This window comes from Strix uralensis, chromosome 5 (assembly GCF_047716275.1).
Source record: "Strix uralensis isolate ZFMK-TIS-50842 chromosome 5, bStrUra1, whole genome shotgun sequence".
In the NCBI taxonomy this organism is placed as follows: domain Eukaryota; kingdom Metazoa; phylum Chordata; class Aves; order Strigiformes; family Strigidae; genus Strix; species Strix uralensis.
This window is the reverse complement of record NC_133976.1, coordinates 57,462,835-57,473,406: the sequence shown is the minus strand read 5'-3', so window position 1 is coordinate 57,473,406 and position 10,572 is coordinate 57,462,835. Positions and strand designations below refer to the sequence as shown.

At 46.8% G+C, this 10,572-nt stretch overlaps 1 protein-coding gene across 4 annotated transcripts in view; it reads left to right on the top strand.

Annotated features, from left to right (window-relative positions):
- Window positions 1–1,841: 1,841 nt before the first annotated feature.
- SGSM3 (small G protein signaling modulator 3) overlaps window positions 1,842–10,572 on the top strand; it is a 30,904-nt gene continuing 22,173 nt past the window's right edge. Inside the window, exons 1-2 of one of the 4 annotated variants that reach the window (XM_074871102.1) lie at window positions 1,842–1,942; window positions 3,008–3,054. The gene's annotated coding sequence lies outside the window, so the exon portion shown is untranslated. Of the gene's footprint in view, window positions 1,943–2,508; window positions 3,055–10,158; window positions 10,173–10,503; window positions 10,526–10,572 lie in introns of those variants that run through there. The other 3 variants (XM_074871103.1, XM_074871104.1, XM_074871105.1) reach the window with 3 other exon arrangements.

Here is a 10,572-nt window from a genome sequence, read left to right as displayed (position 1 = left end):
ACCTGGGGAGCAAATAGGCAAAAAAATTTGGAATAATGAAAGGGAGAGGCCATGGAACTTCTTGGCTCATCAAACTGGTGGTCCTTCAGTGCTCCCTTGCTGGTTTAATACTGTACATGTGGCTCTGTATCTTCTGAAAATCATATTTACAGGTCTGAGTTAGGAACCAGCCACTGTGATTTACTTTTCTAGGTCCTTTGTTATAGGTGCTTGATCCTGAACAGCGGGTGGGCTCTGGCATGTGAAAGTCATTCTCTACTGCTAAGTTTTGTCTGATAAGGAAAAAAGATGTTGAAATGCACTGGATGCCAGAAAGAGCTTTTTTCTTATTTCTAGCCCTGAATGTTCTGTTTGTAATGTCTGTGCTTTACTGGACATTCAGTACTGGACCAAACTCTTCTCCCTTTGACTTAAACTGGAATGATTCCCTTACATCTTCTTTCACTGTTGTTACATTACAGCCCATTTCTTTAGGTTGAGTGCAATAAAAAGCTCTCTCTTACCTCTGTTTATTCAGACTCTCAGAGATGACATGATCAGAATTACTTGACTCTTCTCAAGTGTGATTGCTGGAGAGAATTAAGAAAAGCAGAACTAATTGAAAGAAGCTACCTGCTCTTGAGCCCATCATTGTTTAAAGAGGATTTCAAAATACAGTATGTTTTAATGAGGTTTGTCTATATTAAGCAGTCAGAGAAGTGGGAAACTTCAGGCCATGATCTCCCCGCATCTAGATTGCTCTGGCTTTACCTTCCCTCTAGGCTATGGCATTCCAAATGTCTCAAACATTCATGAGTTTTATGGTGTTTAAAATATTTTGCCAGCTCGTGCTATTAACATTTCATTAGCCATCTGTTTGAAAAGGATAACTCTAATTGAACACTGGTAATTTTCAAATTATTACTCAAATGGATAGCCAAGAAAGAAAATGGACAGATGCAGCAGTCCTTTTTTGGTCTTCATTCCTCCTTTGTGGGATTAAAAAAAAAAAAACAACAACCCAACCCTGTGCAGAGAAAAGGAACAGCTAACGTATCTTTTCTCGTCATCTGGAAACAAATCTTTGTGCTAGGTTAGAGGCTGCCAACTGTGAGGCATTGGAATTGTTTTCCTGGAAAGTTTAAGAAGAGTAACAACAGCACAGGGAAAATGTCACCCTCCTAGAAAACTGTGGCATCATACACAAATCCCTTCGGAGGCTTCTACTCCTCTTTAGAAGAACTTGGTTTGGGACCTCGCTTTCTTTTTTCTAGTGGAGTCGGCAGGGGCACCAGCCAGTGATGTAGTTTCCCCCCCCCCCAACTGGTTGTTGGGAGCAGGGCACCAAGAAGTGCTTCTGAAGCAGTTACTACAAATTCGCCAGGCCAGGTCACAGAAGCAAGATCACAGAATCACTCTTCAGTTTGTTCTGTTATGTATTCATGTAGCCCCTGTCCGCATCAGATCCCACCAGTAAAGCGGCAGTGGGCCTGTGCCCTGCTTGGAGGGAAAATTAATGTAGACCCGAATGATGGAAAAGCACGGAGTAGCTTCTCGACGCCTCACCAAGTGGGAGCTGGTTTGCTCCCTGGCCGCTGTAACGGTGAGCGCGGCGGGCGGGACTGCCGCTGCCTCCTCCCAGGCCGCTACAGAGGCTGGCGGCGCTTCTCCCACCTTCGTGCCACCTCTTCTGCCTCAGGGGGCTCAACGCTTGTCACCGTCGCCGAGAGACCCCTTCGTGCGGTCCCCGTGCTCTCCGAGCGCCGTGTGGCGGCGGCGCCGGCCCACCCGGCCGCGGCCTACAGCCCCCACAGCGCCCCGCGCCGCCGCCCGGATGCCGCGCATGCGCGCCGCGCCGCGCTCCGGAGCGGCGTGTGGGGCCGCCGGGTCGGGGTCGGGCGCCCGCCCTGTGGGGACAGCGCGGCCGGCGGGCGGGCGGCGGGGACGCCGCTGAGGAGAGCAGGTGGGTGCCGGTGGGGCTGCCGCGGCCCAGCCGGGGGTGGCGGGCAGCGCCGGGCGGGGGGAAGGCGGGTGTCCTGCCCGCGGGCAGGAGGGCTCGGCGGGCCGCCCCTCGCCCTCCGGGGCTGTCAGCCCTGCTCCTCCCCCCGCGGCCGTCGGGCTCCCCAGTAATGGTCGCGCCACCCGTGAGGCGCCCCGCACACCCCCGGCACCCCACCCCTCCCCTGCGGTGCCCCTCGGGCAGGCGGGGGGACTAAAGCCGCCGGGGCGGCCCTGCTGCTGGGGCTGTGTGCGGGGCGGGGAGTGCGCGGCCGCGGCTCCGCTGCCCGGCCGCTGGCCAGGCTGGGGCAGGGGCAGGGCCGGAGGGGAAGGAAGGAAGAGGGGAAGGAAGGAAGAGGGGAAGGAAGGAAGAGGGGAAGGAAGGGGGGAAGGAAGGGAGGAAGGAAGGGAGGAAGGAAGGGAGGAAGGAAGGGAGGGACCCCCCCTTCTCTCCCTAGCCCCTGGGCAGGCTCCCGCTCACCTGCTGCGCTGACGCAGGGTCTGGGCTCCAGCGGGTGACTCATACTGTGCACAGCTTCTTCGTCAGGCTCGGCTGGGCTGGTTAGGGCGCGTTGTCCCTGTGGGCGTGCTCTGCCTGCTCCCCGCTTCCCCCAGGCTTAGCTCGCTCTCCTCCACCCACCCCTGCTCCCTCCTGCTCCCCTGGAGAAGCCTCTCCCCTAACCTGCCTTTTCTCCTCTCCGAGGCTGCGACTCTCAGGTGGTCTCACCCGTCCAGCTCTGCCATCCTCATTTGCCCTCCACACCTGCATCTTTTCGGAGGTGTCCCAGAAGAGAAACAGTCTGTCTCCTGTCTGGCTGGGGCGGGGGGAAGGAACAGTCACGAAACAGAGATGGAAATATGGCAGTATCCTCTAGGCAGTGGGCATAAATAGACACGCTGCAGGCCCTGTGAGATCAGCTGTAATAAATGTTAGAAGGAAGTCAGGAGACAAATGTAATTCCTCATACCTGGTGATGTGAATTCGAGGGAGCGAAGAACCGCCGTGACACGGATTTCAATCTCTTTGCAGGCAGTGGTTGTGAGCTCCGGGACAGCTGGTGTCTCTTCACAGAACTGGTAAGGGTGGGACAGGAAGATTTTCTTCCCTATGTCTGCTTTTCATCCTTCCTAATTTTTGAGGGATGTCTGAATTTAGGCAGGTACTTTCCTTCTAAACAAGTAGATTGCAGTGTTGGTGTGTGGTTTTTTAATGTGATGTCATAGCTTCCTACTTCATGATGTCTCAGTCTTACTCTGCATGGCTTGCTGTGATGCTTGGGATGGTGGTGGTAGGGAGGTGGCGGGAATAAAGTAGTAAAAGTACTTTGAGAAAATGGAGGATTCTTTAGTGCTAATAGAAGGGAGAGAAAAGCAGTCTTGCTGGAATTAAGAACAGGAGGTGTTCAGTAGTGAGAGGCTGGATCTTAAAATCACTCAAGAAGGAACTACCAGCCTTGCAGGAGCACTGCTGTGCTTTTGCTGAGATGTTGATTGGAATACAGTTGCTTGATGGATAATCTGAATTCTACAGTAGTTTTTCAGCTGCTATAGAGTCTGGAGTGGTGTGCTGAAAAGAAGCAGTCACTGGAACAAAGATCTATCTCATTATGTATTTCCAGATCCACACACTTTGTGTGTGTGTCTTTCCCTATGCAGAAACAAAGGTTGGGTTCCTACCCTGGAGAATCACAAAGTGAAAGGGAAGGAAGGGTGTGAGAAGAGCATGACATGTAATTAAAGAGGTTAGGGTGGGGACCAGTGATGTCATATTGATATAAAGTTATGTTAATTCTGTATTTAATAGATTAAAATGACAGGTGCCACTTTTCTTAATTCCTGTTTAGGATAATGTTTTAATAATGTGTCTTGGTAATCTCAGGGAGATGTCGTTCATAGTAACTCTTCCTCCAAAGGAGGGTGAAGGGAATCCATCAGGGGCAGCAGAGAGGAGGGGCATATTTCTGGAGGAAGTGAACTGGTCAGGGGATAATAGAGTTAACATCAGCTAATAAGGTGAGGGAAATACTGTACACCAGCTCAGGACTGAAGTGATTCTCCAATTTTGGGGTCTCTGCTGGTATCATTTAGGTTTTTCTCCCTTGCTGTGCTTTTAACCTGTTGCTTGATTTCCTGCAAGATGGTATCTTTTGCAAATATCAGTGTTCTAAAGGACCTTGATAATGTTAAAAGATAGGCAATAATCAAAATACTTGCTTTTAAAAATCAACATCTCTTACCTGAGGTCGCAACAGTAGAGATTATTGGTTAAGGGATCTGTACGAAATGAGCTGCCGGTCTCAGTCCCAGTCTTAGTGAATTGGTTTGTGTGTTGCAAAGTTGCTTACCATGTTTGGTGTTTGGGATGCTTTAACAAAGGAACCAGTGAGTTTGCCCCTCCCAAGTGATATGGCATTTGAGGTTGTAACTGTTTTGGAAGTGATTGGGATGACACCTGTTTTCCTGGCTGTTAATTGCAAACTTCTCACCAAAACATGAGAAGGAAAGAAAACCTTTAAAAAAGTAAATCCTAAGGAGTATTGCAACTTTATCTTCAGGGGTAAAGGTAAGGCCTTGTATTTTGGTGTATGTGGTCCTACAGCTCTTCTAGCTGAATCAGAGGTGATCCTAGTTGGTGGTCTGTATCAAACTGGTTATCCTAGATCCTATCCAAGCTTAAATGGATAGGATATAGAGATTTTGCAATTGTCAAGTAGGATGTGGTAAACAAATAGCTTCATTGTATGTTGTGAGTGCAGTGTCCCAAATGCCCCTCAAGAGATGGAGAGGTGTTGGCACTTCAGGTTTGCGTCCTCAGCAACACAAAAACTTGTTTAAATTTCTTTCTATGCCACTTTTCATCACACGGTCAAGATTTTAGATGCATAAAACTTACACAGGGTAAATATCTGGGAGCACTGGGGAAAAATCTCACTTGTCAGCTGTGTTACTGTTGATATCAGATAGGGAAAAGGAGGATGTTGTCCTGCCACATTTGTTTTGTCTTTGAGGAAGTCTCAGCTTTTTTTAAACTGGAGTGCAACAACTTATATCGGTCACAGAGCAATTCTATTTCTGGTTTAAGAAAAAAAAAAACACAACCCTAGGAGAAATGAAAACACACTTGTTTTATGAGATAGAAGAAAAGAATATAACATATTGGTATTATTATGACTATGAGAACTGTTGTCACTGCCAGTAAGTGCAGTATTTCTTGGCTGGGAAGTACCTGATGATTCAGAAATGAGAGAAAATGTCTGTAACCCAACAGCCTTTTTGTTCTGGAGAAGAAATCTTCCTGATCCCCAGAAACTGGAAATATTGGGGGGGTTGTCTCATTTTGTTACAAATGTTAATGATCATTAGAACAGTCAGTGTTAGGTTAATGGTTGGACTGGGTGATCTTCAAGGTCTTTTCCAACCTAGATGATTCTGTGATTTTATAGCTTGCTTTTTTTCTCTGAGTTATCTGTGCCTATAAATTTCTGCAGGAGCAAGACCTAAGTAGTCTTAACATGACATGCTAGATAAGAGCTTTGCAAACAGTCCTGAGAGGTGTTTTGAGTATTACTAGCCTCTTCAGAAAGTCAAGTTCTGGAAGGACAGAGTCCTGAAGGAGAAAACTTTTGAGTGCTGTGGGATATACTTTCCTTAAAAAGCCATTTTCTGGAGCCAAATGAAGCGAGACCTACTTAGTGTCCTGCTAGGTGAATCTGATGTGGTTTTTACCCAGTAATACAACAAAGCTGTGAGAGTGTGACCTGAATTGAGCCTTTCTTGCACCTCAGCAAGAGAATGGCAAACCCTGACAGCTAAAGCTTTGCAGATCTGTCAGAGGCCATGTCAAGGAAGAGCCATCCATCCTTCAGGCTGTTGTTCCTTTGTCACTGGGAACAGTAGGATGAGACCAGCTTGAGCATCAAACTTTCACTGGAGAGTGCCTGCAGGACTGGCTCTGGAGATGATGGAGAGAACCTTGGATGGCGCCAGTTGTCACTGCTCAGGGTAGGAGTGTCATATAAAAGACTTAATAATATCTGTTTTTAACTGTCAGTAATGTCTTTCAGCCTTTCTTTGATTGGTACAGCTCTGCATCTCTAGCAGAAATATTTTATTTCAAACTTCTGTATAGCAAACTAGGCAGTTGCCATTATCTTCCACAGACATCTTATAAATAGTTTGCAGACTTGCAGAAGTTCATGGACCAGAAGGTAAAAACCACTTCTAGAGAGTTTTGGGGAAAATTAGTTTATGTAGAGTTTTGCAGAAGTGCCTGGTCCTGTACCATGCTGACTTGGGTGAAAGTTTATTGTGCAGAAATTGACTCTCATGGAAAAGTTGTTTGGGGCCCCCTTAGGCACTAATCAGAAACCTCTGGATTATATTTGTGTAGCAGTGTTTAGTGTGGAATCAGCTTTATGCTAAGCCTTGAAGACTAGGGTGATTGCAGACCTGCCTTTTGGCATGCACGGGTTTTTTTCCCCTCTGTGTTGAAACAAGGATAATTTTGCTCTGCAGTGAGAGTGGACACCTCACTAGTTTCTATCCCAGCCTTTTTTCCCAGATTAAAAAAAACAACTCTTGTTCCAGTGCTCGATCTATTGTAATCCTGCTGTGTGAGATGGGAGGAGCACTCTTATATTCCCATCACATATCCTCTCACCACTCAAATAATGGGAGCACCAGGAAAGGGGAAACTCCTCCTCCTCCTCTGATCCCAAGGGTCTCGGCAAACAAGAGGTTCTCCACAACAGTGCAGTTCATGCTTAGCAGGTACCAGGTGTCTGCTGTGTAAGGATAGACACCCTCTGCTTTCCAGGGCTAAAAGTGTGGTAGCTTGTGTTAACAACACAGGGAATCAGCAGAGCCATAAATAAGTTTGTTCTGGTTTTTTTTTTTTCCAAGAGCCACATGGGGGAAGCCTTTGTTATCTCCAGTTTCGAGAAGTAAGAGCTTCAGCCTTTTCAAGCTGCGTCCTGCATAAAGGATCAGCTGTTTGCTTTGGAGCCAGATAAATAAAAGGCAGTTCTACTCTGAAAAGAAAATATATGTTGATATGTAGGGTATCTGCATTCTATGTAAGTAGGTGTCGTGTAAGGTTTTTTTTAGAGGCAAGCTTAACACATTGAACTACGATCAGGAAGTCCATCTGTGGTCGGTTTGTCCAATGCGTAAGTGGTAGGAAACAGGATTCTGCTTTTTTTCACATCTTTATTTTCAAAATGGAGATGAAATGGATTCGAAACTGGAAGTTACTTGTTCTGTTTCTTTTGTATAAACTGAAAATGGTTCAGCACCTTCAGCTCCAGTGGGGCACTCTGTCATTACAGCAGGCAGACTTGCTGGACACCGTGGTGTCAGTGCAGGAAGCAGATCTGTTGCATGGAAGTACATTTTAGTCACATTTTTGCACAAAATTACATTTCCAGTGTGGCCAGGAGTCTACAAGGTGCTTTATGGCAAGAGACACAGAGTTCATTTACTTTTTGTTGTCTCTGTTATGTGTCGCTCTAATAGTGCCCCAGGACGGTTGGGAGGAGGCACGTTGCCCTGCCACACTCCTGCAGTTGGTATGTGATCCCAGTTGGTGACTGGACAGCACTGGAGTCCTGAGTGATGATGCCTCTGCAGTCAGTGACATAATGCTGTCAGCAGCTTGCCATCCTTCCTGCCAGCCCACCTGGCTCTGCAGATTTACAGATCTTGTCTCCCTTTCTAGGTCTTCCATAGGCTTTTATCTCTAATGCACTTTCTCTGCTACAAGAAAGTGGGCTGAGGGCAGTTAAAGTCCCCCAACTTTTCATTCCAAGTCATGTGGTGGAAAGTAAGCGTGAAGGCTATCACCTCAGCACCTCCCTCCTTGCATTTTTAGTGTGTTGCTCAACACCCAAAGCAGTGTGAGGCAGGTCGTGGTTTGTAAGTCATAAACGGATAGTTCCTGGAATGATCCAGGTTCACCAATACTATATTGACTCCTTAACCAGGAGTTGGTGTGTGTCAGTGTCTACATGGGATTCTGCATCTCTTAAAAAGCCAGGCTGTCAGGGTGTGAGGGACAGAAATTAGTTGCATCTTGTCCATCTCTTGGTCAAGTGTGTGGCTGTGCTTTGTTCACTTACCTACTTGTTTGTGAAGCTGGAGTTTTCTTCTGAATGTATATGTGCAAAGCAAATATTGACTTGTGGGACTAATGGCATTTGCAGCTCCAGGATATGCCTTTGCCTGACCCGAGGGAGAAACTGATGGGGGAAGGGTAGGAAAAGGGCTTCCTCTGAGAGCTCCCCTTGTGCATTTCACTGAGCAAGTCAGGATTTTAATTAGGAAAACCAAACTTTCCATTGTGATAGGACAGAAATGAACTGCCTGGTTCAGTGCAGAGTCTGATTTTTGTCTGATTTCTGAGGGAGGAAGAGTCGGTTTAAATGTTAAATTGCTTGCAATCTACATGGGATTTTAAAAGCTGAGCTGGAAGAGGCTTCTAGAACTACACCTAAGTGCATGGCCTCCGGATGAGTACTGTGAGTTTACAATCACTTTTCTCTCTTCCAAAACATACATTTTTTTAATAATGGAAGAGAGAATAGAGAGCAGTGGAAACCAGCTGTCAGTCCAGAGGTGGCAGTGGGATGTACTGCATGAAGTGTTGCTTCATATTCAAATTAAGCATAGTGGAAAGCAGAGTTTTTTCCCCATGCTAGCTTACTCTCAGAGGAAGCATTGTACACACTGTTCCTATGACAGTGGATGAAAATCATTCTAGAAAGAATTAGGCTTGTCCTTCTGATGATGTCACTGACGGCTCCTGCACAGTTACTAGTTGTAATGTTTTCAGCATACAAAAAAACCATTACTTTGTAAAATGTTCATCATCTGCACAGTCTGTATGATAGAGGTATGGTGCTTTTTTTGGTGGATTCTTACTTTTTTTGTTGCTAAAATCAGCAGGGGAATAACACTCCTGGGCAGGATTATCTGTCCCAAAATGAAGATCCTACTGAAAGGCTCCGGACAGCATATCCAGGCACTACCACAGCAGGCTTAAGTGGAGATCACATGGCAAAAGAGGCCAAGCAAGTAAAACATAGGCAGCAGGAGATTGTTATCTGGTGTTTGCAAGAAGCCAGGTAATTGAAATATCTCATATTACAGCTGTGCAGAAGAGCACGTGTGTCCAGAGGAGGCTTCATATTGCCAAGTGGAAGTAAATTTGCAGGTCCCCTTTTCACACATCAATTTCTAAAGGACACCTACACTGGAAAAGAAACTAATTGGATATAATCCTATGTGGTGTGTATTTGCAACTCTGACAAAGGCATTGCAGCTGGAGTGCTTCAGATAGCTGTACCAGCTGCTGACTCCATGCTTCCCTTGCAGCCTTCTTTTTCAGGTACACACACTGTCATTATAGTTGTGTTCTAGCAGGCCGGAATCAGTGGTTGTGTGATTTGTTTTAGAGTCTGAACTCAAAAAGTAAAGCTGCAAGTAACAGGTACCATTTGCATTTTAACAGAAAATGCATTTCTGTCAAAGTGTGAACACTACCTGTTGGGTCACCAAAATTGTTTTGTATAGGAAACTTAAATTGCCTTTAAACATGGGAAATGCTTCTTAATGCATGGGTGAAAACTGGTTTTAATTTTAGAGTTCTGAGGGTTTAGGAGTTGTCATTAATATTTGTTGGATCTGATGTGCTTTTTCCTTTGTATCCCTTATTGTTACTAGTTTTCAGAAGTGTGTGCTGTGCAAATAACACAGCTAAGTTAGCTGTAGCAATTTCATGCATGCAGTTTCACAGGCTTCATGGGACTGCCTGTTGTTGCTTGCTGTCTCCTGGCTAGAAGAGTTTGAGAGTTGCTTTAGGTTTATATACATCGGTCAAAGTAAACAATTTACTATATCAATCCCATATGCCAGATATCCTCCTCCTGGCTTGCACTGGGTGGTGCCTGGCTGTGCCAAGGAAGCCTTCCTCCTGGATCTTGTGATGCTTTACTGGAGATAGAGTGGGAATGGGGAGAAAGCAGGGTGATGAAGACCTACAGGGCTGGTGTAGTGGCCTCAGGACCTTCTCTTGGAGACATCTGGCTCAGTGGGTTAGTCCCAGCGCACCACCTCCTTGTGCCGCAGCAGGAGCCTTCTCTTGGTGTGATTCACACTCCCCACCCTGCCCTCCTGCACGACCTGGTGCCAGCAGCAAGGTGAGCGCCTCTTACCCTCTCTCTGGGCCCTGTCCCAGATGGGTGCTTGCAGGAAGGTTTCTATAGGAACCAGGTTCAGGAAGAACCTGCCCACCAAGTTCAGTGCTCTAATGTCAGGGACAGGAGGGCAGGCAGCAGGCAGGGGAGTGATCTCCAGCAAGGCGGAGGCCAGCGTGAGATGACGTGGACAAGGGGAGGTGTTCCCCTCTGCTACACCTGTCCTGGGATGAGGAGGGACTTTCGGCCTCAGCACTCCTGCTGCCCTGCTTCCCAAGCACGGTGGTTAATTCTCTTGTTATGGGGTCTTTTCTCATCTATGTGCCTAACACACCGGCCCGGCTCCTCTGTAGCAGGTTAGTTCAGCAGTGATTGTGCATGCGATGAAGGTTAATAATGACCT